Below are 19,709 nucleotides of genomic sequence, written 5' to 3'. Positions count from 1 at the left end.
CTTCATTTGTTAAAAACAATGCTAGTTAATTAGCAAAACTAATCTTTTTTTTATTGAAATGTTAATTAAGGTGTCCACTTACATATTCGGTTACTAATTTTTATTTGTTTAAACAAAATTACTTTGTTACAATAAAATATTCTAATACCAAAAAAAGTACTTGCGTGACGTGAAAATATCTTTTGTGTTGTAACTCTTTCAAAAGTACATAAAAATGGTTGCCATCAGGGGTGTACATGTAGATTTGTTAAATACACCTTGTGCACCACCTAGGAACCAAATCTAGAACCCGACACTCGAAATTTTTGCTCTGTTACAATCGTACCCTGTTATAATTGACCCCACTCTCCCCTACTCTTCGTCTTGCGGGGAAAAAATTTAGGGATGGGAAACTGAGATAAAAGAAGCAAACAAAAAATAAATGCTTATGGCTACATTCCACTCAATAAATGATTTTAAAAATCGGTATATGTATTTTGTGCAAAAATTTCAAAATTACCAAAAAAAGAAAAAAAATCAGTCGAAGACGGAAAAAAGTTCATAATATCCGATTTCCTCTCTTCTTTCGGTTCACTATATCCACAAAAAAAAATAATATTACATTTGTATAGCAAGGCACGAGAGCGAGCATTTCGTTCACTATATCCGGGTGTTCACTATAAACCATGTTCACTATAACGGGGTTTGACTGTATTTTCAATCACCATTGCATGTTATTTCGGAACGGAAATAAATCAATATGAGAACTTCACCTAACAAGACCTATAAATGCTGAAGTGGTATCTTAAAAAAAATTTCTGTTTGAATTAACGGATTTTTATTTGCAATTTTAATCCCCTTATCACTCCAAGAATTTGATGCGCTGGTTTTCAAGTAACTCCAGGATGAAAAAAAATTAGCAAAAGAACATTGCCTTCATCTTTTTCTTAGGGTAAATAGAGAGGCACGAAATTTTCCTTGACTACTATAATTTACTATCATATTTATAACATGTATATTTGTTGATAAGAAATTTCTCAAATATATCCCCTCCAGTATTTGAGGTTAACTGCAAATTAGCTTTCCCGTAATAGTGTTCTATATTGGAAATTTATGAAACAATTGTAATTTTTATGAAAGATTTTCACCAGAACTTTAGAATAATATCATTTCGCAAAATAATATATCTGTTTAAATTGTCCATCTATAGTGGCGGTCAAAATTCTTTTAATTCTTATTTATTAAAATATTATTACATAACCTTTACTACCATTAATAGAAATCTTTTCTAAAACTACGGAATTTCCATATTGGCTGGAGGATATATAAGCATTCATACTTTTAAAATTGGGAAAAGAAATGATAGAAATGAAATTTGCTTTCTATACGATTTCTATCTCTTCCTTCTTTTAAAAAAATGATCTCTACAAGATTAGTAGTACATCTGTGACAATGACGGTTGACAATATTTCGGCTGACTGATCTGATAAGGGTCAATAATGTAAATATACAAATTTTGATTTGAAATTATGCTTGCGGTATTTTTAACCACAGATGATATCCAATATCAATTACTATAATATATTTTTCTGAAAAACTAATACTATACTATCACTTACAATTTCATATACATTTCTAACAAACCAATACAGTTGTGACGTTTACTATAATGTATTTTTCTAACGAACCAATACTATAATATCGATCTCTATAACAAACTTTTCAATAAAGCCACTACTATCATATCGTTTTCTATAATATACTTTTCTAATAAATCAATGAGATTATATCGTTTACTATAATATACTTTTCTAACAAACCGATATTATAATATCGTTTACAAAATATACTTTCCTAGCAAACCAATACAGTAATATCGCTAACTAAAATATACTTTTCTATCAAACCAATAATATAACATAGCTCACTATAATATAGTTTTCTAGGAAACCAATGTATAAAATCGCTTACCCATTGTTTGCTTTCAAGTTGAAGTTTAGGCTAAAAATGACGGTAAGTAGTTGTTTGAATGTGCACTGGAATTTACGCTCAATGACCCGTTAAAAAGAAGAAACCGAAAACAGTTCGATGATTAATTTGCTCCCGGGCTTTGCTCACGGGATTGTTTATCATTAAAATGCATAAAATTTGCCATAATAATCTTAAAATTCTAGGCTGTAAAAGTTCTAGAATATTTTTTTAAACTAAATAAATGCTGTTATTATTATTATATCGAACGAAATCTCTACTTCCTCATCATAAAAGTAGAAGCAGTAGCTATGTGAATTTTTTTGTAACAATCTTCATATACAAAAAGGACAATCTTTAACTCTTTCATATAGGATCTTTCATATATATATATATATATATATATAATTTATATTTTATATATATATTATATATAATTATATATTATATATAATATATAATATATATAATATATAATATATTATTATATATAATATATTATTATATATTATATATATAATATATAATATATTATTATATATAATATATTATTATATATTATATAATATATATATATATATTATATAATATATATATATTATATAATATATATATATATATATATATATATATATATATATATATATATATATATATATATATATATATATATATATATATATATAATTACGAGCGGAAAATAGCGTTTTTGAAAATCCTAAGCCGAAAAATGTATTAAACATGCATTTGTAAAGTATTAGTAACCTGCAACAATTATTTTGGTTATTATATGTAATAATTACACAAAGTTTCGTAAGCCTTGCTTAAATATTTATGGAGACATGAGTATTTTTAAAAGAAAACTAAGTTTTTTTGTCTTACTTCTTTTTGCTATAAATTTAAAAGAATTCAATAAAATTAAACAAAATTTTTAGAGCATTTAAAATTAATTATAAAATTTTTGCTTTAAAATTTAAAAAACAATTCGTTGAAAACTGTGCAAATATAAGTAATTAAAGTAGTTCTTTTATACAGCACATGCGTGGAAGAAATTTAAAATTTTTTATAATAGTTTTGTAGTGAATCGTATTTGGCAACTAATGCAAAAAAGTCTGATTTGAATATCTCAAAAACTTACGAATTTTTAAGCAATTTTCTTAGTAGTTTTTGTACTTCTTAAAAGAAACTCAAAGTGATATTCTACATATATTATTTTGTATCAGAAAACAAAATTAAGTAACAAATAATACCTTAAATGTACCTTACGATAAACGTTTATACACCAAAATATGATTGTATAAGGAAAGAAAACAAATGAAAAAAAGATACTTTTATGGGGGAGAACCCCAACAATGTTGGTGTCATTTCAAATAAATCTTGCTTAATAGTAGAAAAAAAAACTTGTGAAACACCCTTATTATCTTGAGCTTTTCTTTTTACAAAGTACTTAAATTGCTTGAAACTTTTTAAATTTTCAAGATATTCAAATCGAACTTTTTTTATTAGTTTTCAAATACGATTCACTACAAAATTAAGATAAAGCAATATTAAATTTTCCCCGCACATGCGCAGTATAAAAGAACTACTTTAATACTCATATCTTGCGCAGTTTTAAACAAATTTCTCTCAAATTTAAACAAAGCAATAATTTTGAATTCAATTTTAATATGCTCCAAAAGTTTGTTTAATTTCATTGAATATCTTTAAATTTATCGCTAAAAAAGTAAGATGAAAAATTTTTTTTTTCTTCATACAAATGTCCATATTTCCAGATATATTTAAGGTAGGTTCACGAAATTCAGTGGAATTATCGCACATAATAACGCACAAAATAATTGTTACAAGTTATTAATTTATTGCTATATTTCTTGGTTAATATATTACATGCACTTACATCATCAATGATATCTAATTATTAATAAAAATTTCGATTTTAACCTTACTTTTCTTTAAAGTCTTCAAGATTTAACGTGTAAACAGATTTAAAAATATTCTAAAAACTTTTAATAGAGTTTCCAACGTCATAAAATCAGAAAGCTGCACTTCCAAATAAAATAGTGGAAAAATAATAGATAAATAAGTTACTTTTAATGAATTGAAAAAATAGAACACCTGGTGCAAAAGAGGTGTCAACTCAAAATACTATGTTCACTTTATATCATTGATGATATCGAATTATTGATAAAACTTTTGATTTTAATCTTACTCTTCATTACAGTTTTCCAGATTTAACGTTAAAAAGGATTAAATAATATTCATAAAAGACTTTTAATAGAGTTTCCAGCGTTATAAAATCAGAATGCTCTACTTCCAAATAAAATAATAGGCAAATAATAGATAAATAAGTTACTTTTATTGCATTGGAAAAATTGATCACCAAGAATAATTACAAGAATAATAATCTACTTAAAATATTACATACACTTTATGTCATTAATGATATCGAATAATTAATAAAACTTTTGATTTTAACCTTACTCTTCATAATTTTCTAGATTTAACGTTTAAACCGATTTAATAATATTGTAAAGTTTCAACGTTATAAAATCAGAATGCTCTACTTCCAAATAAAATAATAGACAAAAACAGGGAAAACTTTCGTAATTGAGAAGAAAAAAGACATTAAGACTATTATAAAATCCATTATTCTGAAACAATCGCCATTGAGACAATCACATCAAAGAAAAATCTTGTTTCAAGTTTCAAAAGTATTCTGTTTCTAATTTTAGGCCAGTTATTAACCCTTTGAAATCCAAATAGTATGAAATGCTATTTACACTATGTTCCAAAGCTGTAAGTCATCGTATTTAAATCAAGTTTTTTCATATCATCGAAAAATAATTTCATAAAAATATCAGAAAGATTTTTAAAACTTTGAAATATTTGTTACAGAAAAAAAAAAAACTTTTGAAAGCATTTTTTTTTCGACATTTGCGACCACCACTTCATGTTGATTTCTAAATAAGATATATAAACATTCAGCCCTGCAAGATCTTGAAAAGTTAAAATGATACCTTGAAAAAAATTCAAAATAATTCTTATTTGCTGTAACGTAAATTTCTGTTCGCTTTTCAAGTTTTGTAAGGCCCGTGTGAACCCTGTATAACTGGTTAGTGGCATATTTAAATAGGAAAGTTTCATTTACCAAAAACATAAATTAGTAGAACAAATATTGCGGTACTTTCGTTTGTTTAAAATTCTTAGCTACCACTATGTATTAAGTATTTAGGAGGTAACCTGTAACTAGATCTGGAATTCTAAAGAACTGAAATTTTTTTTCAAAAGGTAGCTAATAGTAAAAAATCGCCTCATATCACATAATATATCACTTTCTGTATTATTTCATTAGAAAAAGTCGAAATAAAACGGATAGAAACATCAACTCCTTCATCAGAAAGCCTCCACATGGTTTTTATAAGTAGTCTGCGCAGACTGTTTAAAAAGTGAACCAGTTGTGCGCTTAAACCGAAATTCTATACTTGAGAGAAATTTATCATCTACATTTGAGGATTGAATCAGTAGTGGTTGACAAGTAAATAAGACAAACCAATCATATTCATAAATGAAACAAATTTTTAGACATACATTTGCTACCACTATCTTATTTTTACTAGATTTTCTATTAAACGGCTCTTTCTTAAACTGGTTTATCATCATAGTGGTCGGATCGGACTACCTATAGCTATAAGTAACCATGTGGAAGCTTTCAGTTATAGGAGGCGTTGGTTGAACGGATGCCTCCTTAAATGGATGCCTCCTTTAACCCAGGCGTTCTAAAATGTTCTTTTTTCCGATATTATGAATTATTTTTCAAAAAGTTCAGTAATGTCACCGTCAACTACAAATGTAAAAAGTGGTAGAAACTCAATTCATATTTATTTATTTTATTATTCAATCGTAATTATCACTTTGATTTCCTTACAAATTGTTCATATTTAAAGCAAAAACTTCTTTATAATCACCTTCAATAGTGAACTTGAAAAATAATGTTAGAAAATGTTGATGATTTTAATCACTATTGATAGGTTTTTGCAACTAATTACTTACCTCTTTTAACAATTTTAGTCTCCTATGTCATCCCTAAAAAAATTAGATAGTTCTGTTAGCCATAATCAGGGCTCATATGGCCTTTGAAAAATTCAAAAAATTGTAGCAAAAGTACGAAAAAATGAGATTCAGTTTAATAAATTTGTTTTCAACACTGCGCTGAAGACATGAAAATAAATATTTCTCGTTCGAAATCATGGGCTCCGTATGTTATGGGTTTCAAATAATAGAAAATTACACGGTTTCGTTTTCAATTTTAAATTGAAAGCTTAAGAAAAGATATTTGTACTTATTTTATTACAACGTTTAAACAACTATTTAATTTTTTTTAAGAACCGTATGAGGCCTGGTAATAAAATAAGTTTACAGGAAAGCTTTGTTTGTGAAGGTAAATGTCCCATACAAAAGTCCCATCCAAAATTTATCTTAAAAATAAAAAAGTGGTAAAGGATTTTCTTTTGAATGTTTAAATATAAAGAGACACATGGAGATAAATTTTTTTTCACCACAACGCTTAATACATCAAAATAAATATTTCTAGTTCAAAATCATGGGTTTCGTTTATTATGGGTTTCGAATCTTAGGAAATCGCATGTTTTCGTTTTCAATTTTAAAATGAAAGCTAGTGAAAAGAAATTTGTACTTATTTTTATTACAATATTTAAACCACTATTTAATTTGTTTAAGAATCGTACGAGTCTTGATAATATAATAAGTCTACAGGAAAAATACATGTTTTTAAAAATACACGTCCCATATTTCAGTGATGCAAAAGTTATCCTTAAAATAAAAAGTGGTTAGGGATTTACCCTTAAATGTATAAATATAAAGAGACAAAATCATATATGGTTAAAAAAAACGCACATACGTATTTAAATTTGAAACAAAATTACATATTACAACATATGAATTATAATATATTATATATTATACAAAATTATATATTATGAAATATAATGTGCTTATTTTTTTATTATTTATGTTGTGGTGGTGAAAATATTTTTTAAAACAGATTTTTCAAACCATTAGAATTGAGTCATGAAGGCTCAGAGGATAGAGCTTTTGCCTTCCAATGAGGTGAAACGGGTTCGAATCTCGAATGGCTGGTTGATACGAATTCCACATCCAGCTTGCACCGACCACAAGGCTAACGTGAATTATGGTAGTCGGATCATGGGTTAGAGTTCCCTTGCAGTCAGGCTAACTGTGAGAGGTTCTCGTGGTCTTTCTCTCTATGTAACTCCATGAAGACAAATTTCTTCCAATATTTCATTCAGGAGTGTCCTTGTCTTCTGGATTGGGTTCAAAATTACAATGCTTCGTAGTTAAACACTGGTAGTCGCAAACCCGAAGATAGGGTCGGCTGTTCAACGACGGTTATAAAATAAAAAAATAAAAAAACTATTGGAATTCTATTAGCACGTTGAATGCCACGCTAATTTTTCATGGCTTGCCCGTCTTGCCAAACTATAAATAACTACAAACTAAATTTGCAAATATTAGACAGATTTTGCCAGTTTTTTAAAAGGTTTAGCATGGCATATCTGAAAAAAAAATGGTGAATTATATAAGCCTACGAATTTTTAGAAATAATGGTGGATAAAAATCTACTGAATTGAATTTATTAGACCAAGAATCACAATTAATAAACTACCACTTGGAAATATTTATTCGCTGTCCGGCATCGCTGTCCGGCATTCGAGTTGGCATCTCTGTGTATATAAATAAAACTATTTTTGTGTGTTCTGTATTGCATTAATTTCTTCAAACCATTTTTGAAAACGATAATAATATAAAATAAGCATTAATTTAGTAACGATAATAATATAAACTCGAATTTTGTGTTTCTAATAATCTTGGCTTCGCCGGTCACCGGTGACCCCCATGGCATTTAATGTGTTAAAGCGTAAAAGTGGCTATCTCTTGAAAATATTCATAAAAATCGTAAAAGTTGGCTAGTACTAATATGCCACCCTATACATACACTTTGTATAAACAAATTTGTATTTCATATGTAGATCACTTTTTGCGGCTGGACCTTAATGAGTTAAGAACAGTTCCAAACACATTCCGGTTCTAATTTAATAACTGTTACTTTAAATAACGGCCATCTTTAATCTTATCTTTCTGCTTAAAAAAACATCCGTTATTATCTATGAATGGGAAATTTCCTTAGGAAGAAGAGTATCACGCACGCTCGAGTAATATCGACATTTTTAAAATACACAATATAACGTGATCGTGTTTCTAATTATATATTCATGTCACGAGATACTCTTCCCCCCAGAACAGGATTTTTGCAGACACAACGTTTTGAAACTTTTTTTCTAGAACCAGAAATGCAAAGTGTAAAGAACACGCCTTGCGGAAAAAAGACTTGTGCATTGAACCTGACTAACCAGAGTAAGCAAGAATAAAAGCCTTCGGTGAAGATATTGGAATTTAATCTTTCGAAATAGTTAAGATTTACTTTTATAAGAACGATTTAAAAAAAATTTTCCAACTTTACCAATAGGAATGTTCAGGCTGCCCGATCATTTAAAATCCTGTTTCCCTCAATGAACTTTAGCCTTTTTAGAACTGTGATATTAAATGCATTAAAAATCGAAAAAAGAAATGCCTTCAAGCCTCAGGAACAAATCGCTCTTTTGACCGAAACAAACAAATCCTTTCTCTCCTGATTAGAGTAAATCCCGTAGGTATTTAAGAAGCTTATATAAGAAAAGTGTTAAATGTATTTATCTGAGTAAAACGAAGAGTTAAGAAGAAGAGAAAATTATATTATGGAAAAACGTCTAGAGAAATCCTTAACCGAGCCCTTTAAAATGATGTTTGTTCCGTATTCTCCATTTTTATAAATATATTTTCAAAATTTTTGAAAACTTCAGGTATTTTTTCTTAATTTTCAATTTGAAGAAATTAAAATCGAAAAAGAAATTTCTTCAAGCCACAGGAACAAATCTCTCTTTCAACGTGTGAATTATATTTATCTGAGTAAAACGAAGAGTTAAGAAGAAGATAAAATTATATTATGGAAAAACGTGTATAGAAATCCTTGACCGAGCCCTTTAAAATGTTGGCTGTTTCATATTCTCCGTTTTTATAAATATAGTTTAAAAATTTTTGAAAACTTTAGGCATTTTTTTCTTAATTTTCAATTTTGAAAAATAAAAATCGAAAAAGAAGTGTCTTCAAGCCACAGAGAACCAATCTTTCTTTCAACGTGTGAATTATATTTATCTGAGTAAAACGAAGAGTTAAGAAGAAAAGAAAATTATATTATGGAAAAACGTCTATAGAAATCCTTGACCGAGTCCTTTAAAATATTGGTTGCTTCGTATTCTCCGTTTCTATAAATATAGTTTCAAAATTTCTTAAGGTATTTTTTTCTCGATTTTTAATTTTGAAAAATAAAAATCGAAACAGATATAGCTTCAAGGTACAGGAACTAATCTCTCTTTTAACCGAAGCTAACAAAACTAAACGTTTTCTCTTCTGATAACAATAAATCATGTATTTATTTACGAAGGAGAAAAAAAGAAAACGTATAAAATGCATTTATCTGAGAAGATTGAATTAAAACGGATAAAAATGTAACCTGAAAAATCTTTTGACCAAATCCTTAATTGAGTGTGTTTTGTAACTTTAGGCATTTCTTTTTTTAATTGTAAACATTGAAAAATAAATATCGAAAGGAAATAATTTATGTAACAGGAACAAATCTCTCTTTTGATGTGTGAAATGCATTTATCTGAGTAAAAAAAAGATTTAATAAGAATAGATAAAAATTTATCATGAAAAAAGTTTGAACAAAATTCTTGACCAAGCCAGAAAAAATGTTGAGTGTTCCACATTCAACATGATGAAGAAAATTTTGAAAATTTAAAAAGCTTATGGTATTTCTTTGTTCGATTTTTAATTTGAAAAATAAAAATTGAAACAGAAATACATGCAAGCCACTGGAACAAATCTCTCTTTTAACAGAAGCAAACAAAACTACGTTTTTTCTTCTGATTATAACGAATCCTGTATTTATTTACAAAGCTTAGTTTAAAAAAAAAACGTGTAAAATGCATTTATCTGAGTAAAAAGAATATTTAATAAGAAGAGATAAAAATATAACCTGAAAAAACTTCCGACGAAATCCTTGATTGAGAGTGTTTTGTATTTACAGCTCTAATGAATTTTTGAAAGATTTGAAAACTTTAGGCACTTTTTTTATTTTAAATATTGAAGATAAAATTTAATCAATTCACGATAAAATTTAATCAATTCTTATTAAAGAATGTTTAATAAGAATTGATCAAATTTTATCATGAAAAAAATTTCAACAAAATTCTCGACCGAGATGATAAAATGTTAAGTGATCCGCCTTCAAGATGACGAGGAAGTTTTTGAAAATTTTTAGAAACTTATGGTATTTCTTTGTTTGATTTTAAATTTTACAAAAAATAAAAATCGAAATAGAAATGCTTTCAAACTAAAGGAACAAATATTATGATGAATGAGAATAGGGCCACTAGTTTCCCCAGACACTCAGTTAAAAAATCAGATAACAATGGAAATGTGTTAACATTTTAATAAATTAGAATTAAAATACTTTTGCTTATGACAACCCAGGTTCTAATCCCGGAGCTGGTTGGTAGATACGAATTCTCCATGCTCCCACCGACTCTAGTGATGACATCAAATATCCTGAGTGGTAGACGACTGATGGGTTGGAATCCCCTTGCTGTCACAGGCTAACCATGAGAGGTTTTCGTGGATTTTCTGCTGTTAGTTGCAAAATCCTCTGACTAAAGAAAGTTGATTTGTCTCAATTCTTAATCTAGGAGTTTCTTAGACTTCTGGATTGGATTCAAAATCACAAGACTACGGAGTTGAATCTTGATAATCGCAAACTTAGATTTGGGTCGGCTACTTATTGCCACTTATAAAATGAAATGTAACAAAAATAAATTAAGCCGTAATGGATCAAGGGATAGAGTGCTTGCCTTCCATTGATGAGATCCAATTTCGAATCCCAGTCTCGACTGATCGATATAAATTCCGCTTCAGGTTTGCACCGAATGCAGTACTAAATATTCTCAGTGGTAGATAGATCATGGGCTATATTTGTGTCGGAGATATTTAAACACATTTTCGCTCAATTTTGGGATATCCTTTTTTTTACAGTGAACAATTTTTTTTAAATTAATCTTTTTTAAAAAGATATTAAAATCAGCAATTCTTTTGACAAGGCTGTCACAATTTCCTATGAATTTATAATAGTGGCTTTAAATTGACCTAGCGTGAATTTAGATTTTTTAAATTTACTTCATCGTTCAGTGTTTTGAATTCAAAGAGATGCCTTAAAAATTTAATCTGCAATTAACCTTGCCACCCCTACCCCCAGGGTGGCGACTTTGCCGCATAAAGATGAAAGGTACAGTATTATTATTATTTATTTATTTATTTATTTTGCTGCATCTATTCTCTTAAACACTCATTTAAAGCTGCGTCCAGAGTGAAAAAAAAAACCTACCGACAATGTCTAACCTTTTAATATAGTGAACATTGGAACGTAGCTCAAATCTTAGTACGCTGCCACGAAGAGTAATAGAAAAAGTGTAATCCAACCAGTGTAGTAAAAAAATAAACGGAATCCAAATAAAAGAAAAAAGTTTTCGTCATTAATCTTGCGGAATTGAAAAATAATAAATCGCAAATGTTTTCTGTTCTTACTGCTTCAAGTGGCAGCAGCACTTTACCAATTAGAAACTACACGACGATGATTCAAGAAGTTAACAATTTTTCAAATTATCAAAAAAGGCAAAAAGAATATAGAAAAATGAGAAGATGGTAAAAAACTTAAAACTGTTATGTCTTATGCATAATTTAAAACAAAGGTTCATATTTTAACTTAAATAAACCTAGATACGTTCAAAATTGTGCTTAGTAAATTACTTTGGAAAATTTATAAATACTGTCTTCATTATAAACAATTTAAATTATTTAATTCCTTTACTTATTAATTTATATCTGTTTTTCAATAATTTTAGCTAAAAGAAATTTCAGGGGCCGAGATAATTTGGTAGGTTGGAAGGACGTTAGGCTCATGTTCGGGAGAACGTGAGTTCAAATCAAACCGGCCGAAGAATCCTGGTATAATAAATGGTGACTGGTGTAGATTAAATCTGTTGGGATCACAAAGTCCTCCAAGTTCCCTTAACAAATCCCTAACTATGAGGGTACTGAATTGGCGATTGATGGTACTGGGGTTCAGATCAAAATTACGATCTGTGTGTGAATGAATGGAGTATGATCGGATCCTCCCTGTAAAACGGGCTGTGACATGAGTGTGGCTGGTTACTAATAAAACCATTGGTTACTAATAAAATTGACCATTGATATGGTTACTAATAAAATTTTTGTATAAATATATATCGTTAAAGTTTAAATGGATCGAAAGAGATTAAATAGGTAAAATGCTTGTGTTTAGTGATAAATGTTTTTCTTTAATTAGCATTTAATTATTTTATGATTTTAAAAAGAAAAATCTTAAATTTAATGGTTACAATTAAGTGAATTTTAAATAAAATGCGGTTAGATAAAAAACTTTCGATAAATTATTACCCTATTTGTTATTACCAACTTTTGCTTAAAAAAGCAACTTGCTTATATTTCAGATCCGAATATAAGTATGTTTATAATTTGTATATTATTGTACCATAATAACGAAACACTTGTGCTACCACTTTTTTTTTCTTTATTAAAAGAATCCTCCTAATATAATAAAAGTTGTACCATATTTAGTTTATATTTCAATTTGTATACAATTGGAAAATACAATAATTATTCTTGGTATATGATGAAATAATATGAATGAATGATATGGCATGATATTATATGAATGATAAGATCTTGAAATGACGTAAATGATGTCAGCCAGATAATAACAATAAGCAAATAAAAATTCCTAGTTTCAATTCATAAAATATTGTGCATTTCGATCATTTTGTGAGGTTGACTAAGTCAAATTTTAGTTTTATCTTCTGGTAAATTAAATCATTAAAATAAATTATATGTCGGACCTCTATTTAACGAACTTCCATTTTGCGAATTTCTCTATTTTGCAATTTTTTTCGAGGAACCAAGAACATTTTAGAAATTTCTTTGTAAAATAACTTTCCAATTATTTAACGAACTTTTGTTTGAGATCCACTTTCCTTATTTCCCAAAAATTTTCAGAACATTTCAAACTTGTAAATGCATTTTATGGGGATTGAACTTGAATTGATTTTTGAAGCCATTTACCTTTTAGAGAAAGCAGTATAATTCTTTTCCCTTTTTGTTTGCATTTCAAACGAAAACTAAGACAAAATCAACGGATTTTATCAGTAGCAATTAAACCTAAGAACACATGTAGTAATATCTGCTTAAAATTACTTTTATAATAAAAGCAGTAATAATTATATACATAAATTTAGCTTTTTTTTAAGTTGAAAATGTATGTAGCATTGTAGTGTAACACTGGATAATGTTTTGCTCTATTCTCGCTAACCATGCAGATTTCTTTTATGGTTAAGATTTATAAAATAAATAACAGATACTAGTTTACAAGATAAAGGTGCATCCATTGCTATTTTAATTATGTCTAGTGATTATGAATTTAGAACTTGTTTTGTGATGTTTAAGTGTTTCAAAAGGGGATTCTCTATTTAACGAATTTTCCATGTAACGAACTCATTATCGGGATATATATATATATATATATATATATATATATATATATATATATATATATATATATATATATATATATATATATATATATATATATATATATATAATATATATATATATATATATATATATATATATATATATATATATATACAGTCAAACCCCGCTATAGTGAACCTTCAAGGGACCGAAATTTCGGTTCACTATAACCGGGAGTTCACTATATCCGTTACGCAGGCAATTTCACTAATGGTTCCCAAACTCCTCCCTTTTATTACATTATATTCACATAAATGACAGAAAAATATTATGTAGTGGCAAAAAATGTGTTATTTCTCATCACTCTTCGTCTTGCGTACAAAAAAAAATTTGTAATCTTCAGCTGATGAGCAATTCTCAACATCAGATATGAAAACACTTCCCGACTCTCAGATAATTTTTCCTGAATTTCTGTTATTCCGTTTTTTGAACCTGTCTAACCTGCCATTCGAGCACATAAAAGTAGTTTCTATAGATGGTTTTAAAAATCGGTATATATATTTATTTTGAAGTAGAAATTTCGAAATTATTTGCAAAGAAAATGGGGGGGGGGTGGGAAATAAGTCAAAGACAGAAAAAAGTTCATTATATCCAACTTCCTCACTTTTTTGGTTCACTATATCCACTAAAAATAACATTATACGTGTATAGCAAGGCACGGGACCGAGCATTTCGTTCACTATATCCGGGAGTTCACTATAAGCCGTGTTCACTATAGCGGGGTTTGACTGTATATATATATATATATATATATATATATATATATATATATATATATATATATATATATATATATATATATATATGACTGACCTAACAAACATTCTCCGGTGTCCCAGGGTTACCTGAGAATGTTAGGTCAGTCCTTCCTATAATTTTTTATAGAATAAATTTTTCTACGGAACTATATTGAATCAAAGTCAAAGGCATGAAAACAAAGCGATGTTAAAATTAATGAACCGAGCAGCATCCCTCCCGATTAATGTTTAAGTTCAAGGACAAAGGTCCCTCAAAACTGGAAGGAAAAAAAAAAGAAAACTATTTCTACGGAAAATAATATTTGATTCGTATTTACAAATTGTGAACAAAACGTAAAACAAATTTCCTCTTGTAGATATGGACTAGATCAATTAAAAAGAAATTTTCTGCTTAAGAAACATAAATGTTATAAACATAAAGCGTATTATAAACATAAACATGAAACATAAAATGCATAATAAACATAAAACTAGTTCAAAAAAGTTTAAAAGTTCTAATAAATATTGTAAATCAAGTACTGCATTAACTACTGAAGATTTTTAACATTTTCGTGAAAACAAGAAAAGTTCATTTTTTGGGGAGGGGGTCTTATTCAATTGCCTCACTCCTAGTCCGACCAAGAGAAATTGGTTAAGATAAATAAATAAGTCAAAATAATATACGCCAAAATAATATAATAATACTAGGAAACATTTTTTTTCTCGTTTCTCAAAATTTTGAATGAATCTTAGATATTTTCGAGTCCTTGATTTTAAATCAGCAATCAGTTTCTCTTTACAATCTTAAGAGTTTTATGAAATTCAATAATATATTCCATATCGGAATTTTTAGAAATTCACTCGAGTGAATGCTAAAAGACCCCACTTCTCAGCTACGTAGGAATTGGTAGGAAGTAGGAGATAAAACACAGTATTCGATATGGTGCAATATGTTAAGGTCATATGTTTTTTGACCTCAGTTTTTATTTTGAAAATGAGCATACAAGTATATATGTTTCTAAATAAACCTATACATTCTTTATAAATTTAACATTAGATAAAAATAAAATAAAATGAATCATTTAATAAAAATTATAGCTTTCCGAACAAAACTAAGTTCATACACGTGTTAGGTAAGGTCAAGAACTTCTATAAATGTAACAAAAAATTTGTTTCCCAGCGTGTGACATAGTTTATACATAATTTGTGACATTTTGCATTAAAAACTCAAAGGGCGTACTGATGACCTAATAGCCCTTTTGATAACTAATTTTTTTTTAATAGTAAAATACGTTACAACAAAATGTAGCTTTTCCTTGTAATACCTTCTACTTACTGTTACTGTTTTATACTTTGATAAAAACACTAAGTGTTTTAGGTAATTTAATTGAGATCGTTTAAAGCTAAAAATAACAAAGCTAATTTACTTAAATGTAGGTAATTTACGTTGAAACAATGTTATGAAAACATTGAATAACGTTGTCTCCATAAACTACTGTAAAAAGACACTTATAACCAACAGTTCCCAAAAGGTGCCCCGCGGAATTCTAGGATTTTGCGGAAGAATCACTATTACTTTCTTTTAAAACCCATTATCATTTTTAAATCTTTATTTTCCCTTTTTCCAATCAATAATTCGTCAATTACTTAAAATTTATTTATTTTTAAGAAATTAATTATATAAAATACAAGAGGAAAGAAACAGAATTTAAAAAAAAAAAACAATACTATTTCTGATAACAATATATTGAATACATTTTGAAAAAAAATATTCATTGATGTAGAAAAAATTTTAATTAAATATTTTTTATCAAACTTTTTAATTAAATCCGTTTTAGTTCAGTAAAAAAACTAAAAGACGAAATATAACTATAAAAAAATTATGTTAACTATTCAAAATGTTTATAGGAGTTCTTTTTTTTTTATTTCAACAAAAGCCATAATTTAGCCTCTTTCACATTAATCCATAACTATTAGTAAGCCATAATTATTAAGCTTAATAATTTAGCCATAAAAAAAAATCATTTTTAGATTATGTATATACACTAAAGCTAAAAATTAACTAGACTAGATACATTTCCAACGAATTCAACTGTGTGACATAACATTTAACTTTAAAAACGTTATTAAAACAATTAAAAAATTTCATTTTTCACATTAATTACCTGACTTAGATTTATTTTTTCACAACTGATAATGAATTTTAAATATATATATATATATATATATATATATAAATAGTATTCACCTTTATAATTGAAAACATTGCTAAAAATTCCTCATGTAGAGCAGTCCGTTGAGATGTTGACACAAAACAAACAAACAAATGGAACGACATTCACTTTTACTTGATAAATATTGGAACTACTTTTTCGACATTTATAGGATAGATTTCTTACCGACTAAAGAATTGTATCAAATAGATGTGTTATTTAAAGTGAAAACTCACCGTTTTAGATGGAAGGTCACAGTTAATGTTGCATCCTCGTAGATCACCGGCCAACATCTGATGGAGTTCCACTTGGCCCAACAGATAGGTCGGCGACCGGCTCGTCCAGTTTAACTTCTACCTCCTCCCGCCGCCCTACCCACGGGCTGCCCTGATATTCTACAATGTCAAATGATGGAGCTAGGGTCAGTCCGGTTTGACTCCCCTGCTAAAGAAAATTTTCTTCATCCTCTTCTCCCTCATATTTCTGCATCATTTAAACTTGTACGCTTTCATGATTAACGAGCTTAAGAATTCCACTACATTTTATTCATGCAGTGTTTCCCAAACTTTTGACTTTAGTGTACCCCTCTCTAAATTTTTCGTAACGCTGTGTACCACTAATAAAAATAAGAATGTATTTTTTACTAGGAAAAAAATTGCACAAAAGTTAAACATCGCAACTGGCTGTTGACACCACCAATTATTAACTGTTAACTATGCAAAAAATAGCCAATGGAAAAATGGGTAATAGTAAATTTTCATGGCTTGCTTTGTTTTTAAAAAAAAAATTCTGAAATTTTCGTTTGTTGCAAGATATTTCGCATAATAACGCGTACCCCGACTGAACTGTTCCCGTACCCTTGGGGTTACGCGTACCACACTTTGGGAAGCACTGTCTTAATGAAAAGAGAAAGAAAACTCTTAATTAATATTTCTTGTTAAAAATGTGTAAAAATTATGCTTTACATTTTGAAAAATAGTTAATTCATAAGTTTTTACGATTACGAGCATAAGAATTCCACTACATTTTATTCAAGGTATACGCCGTATTAAGGAAATGTAAAAGATAGAAGTAAAAGAGGAAGAAAACTCTAAATTCATATTTCTTGTTGAAAAGGTGTTAAAATTATGCTTTACATTTTAAATATTAGTTAATTCATACGTTTTTACGATTAGGAGCTTAAGAATTCCAGTACATTTTATTCAAGGTATACGCTGCATTAAGGAAATGTAAAAGATAGATGAAAAAGAGGAAGAAAACTCTAAATTCATATTTCTTGTTAAAAATGTGTTAAAATTATGCTTTACATTTTGAAAATTAGTTAGTCCTTACATTTTTACGATCAACGATCTTAAGAATTCCACTTTAGAATTCAAGGCCTTATTAAAAATGTTATCCATTTTTTTTTTCAGTGCCCACCCACATATTGACATCCGTTATTCGGGTATTAGAAAAGTAGATGCTGATCACTTTTCAGGAGACACCATATTAGGCAGGCCAACGTTATTACCGCAGTAAGTAGGACAACAGATAGTACTGAGAGAAGAAGGAAAAAATATCCATGCCTCTGATCGGAATGTATCGCTTATTACAAATGAGAATAATTCACTCAGTATTCTCTGTATATCTTATAAAATAAATATGCTAAATTTATTTTTAACATTTTACAAATTAGTTAATCAGTACACTTTTCAATTAAAAAGCGAATTTATGCCATTACATTTCATTTTCAATTTTTCCACACGTATAATTAATAGAATAATTTGTAAATCAAAACATGTATTGGAATCTTGACGAGAAAAATACAATTCTACATTCCTCTCAAACTGAGTGTCCAATATATTGGATAACATTTGATACAATTATCACTTTAAAAATAATATTTTAAGATATATTGTATACCTTTACAAATTTAAAATTATTTTTGTGCTTAGAAATAAAAAATAAATAATAGAAATTGAAAATTAATAATGTACTTTCTTGTGATTAAGCAATTCTTCCGACGTTTTCCATTGTAACTGCGAGTAATATTTTTATATATAAATATTACTCACAGTTACAATGGAAGAGTATATATATATATATATATATATATATATATATATATATATATATATATATATATATATATATATATATATATATATATATATATATATATATATATATATATATATATATATATATATACGTATATATATATATATATATATATATATATATATATATATATATATATATATATATATATATATATACGTATATATATATATATATATATATATATATATATATATATATATATATATATATATATATATATATATATATATATATATATATATTATATATATATATATATATATATATATATAAATTCTCTGACGATAAAAAGAAAATTATACTTTTGTTCCAACACAATAAATAATTCGTAGTAATAAAGTTTAAAATCTATTCAGAGGAAAAAAAAACTTTCAGAATGATAACAATAGTAATGATTACAAAGAATTCAGAAAAACACAAATCTTTTATATAGTTAGCTATTAAAATTACTTCGCATTTTTTACCTCCAATTCCTGAGTTTAAATATTTCCTATTTTAAGTAGAGTTGATTTTTTTTTCACACGCAAGCTTTTTTCTTACTTACGTAAAATTTCAATAATTATATATTTCATTTATATTTCCCTTTTTTTGTCGAAAAATATCGATTTATAAACGAAAAAAAAAAAAAAACTAAGATAAATTAGAGGCTATTACGAAGGTAGGTGGGCGAAGTGAGCAAGGAGGAAACTTCCCATGATTATAAAAATCTTGAAAAAATGCATGGGAAAAATAAGATGAAAATCCAATTTGAAAACCTTATAGGCAAATATTATTTATTTACAATTTTGTTATAACCCTCTTCCTCTTGTCTTTGCTGCTGAGGGAAATTTCTGGCAATTCTGTAATTACTTTTTTAATTTGAAATTGAAATGAAATATTGTTTGAAACGTTTTGAAAA

The 19,709-nt window shown here is 27.6% G+C and overlaps 1 protein-coding gene across 1 annotated transcript in view; it reads right to left on the bottom strand.

Annotated features, from left to right (window-relative positions):
* Positions 1-17,137, bottom strand: part of LOC107442105 (uncharacterized) — a 44,472-nt gene extending 27,335 nt beyond the window's left edge. The window contains exon 1 of the mRNA XM_016055576.4: positions 16,945-17,137. The gene's annotated coding sequence lies outside the window, so the exon portion shown is untranslated. The remainder of the gene's footprint in view (positions 1-16,944) is intronic.
* Between the last annotated feature and the right edge of the window lie 2,572 nt (positions 17,138-19,709).

The sequence above is a fragment of the Parasteatoda tepidariorum genome, chromosome 12 (assembly GCF_982258835.1).
Source record: "Parasteatoda tepidariorum strain Cologne lab strain chromosome 12, Ptep-v5.0, whole genome shotgun sequence".
Classification (NCBI taxonomy): domain Eukaryota; kingdom Metazoa; phylum Arthropoda; class Arachnida; order Araneae; family Theridiidae; genus Parasteatoda; species Parasteatoda tepidariorum.
Note: the sequence above shows the minus strand (reverse complement) of the source record. Positions and strands in the feature narration are given on the sequence as shown.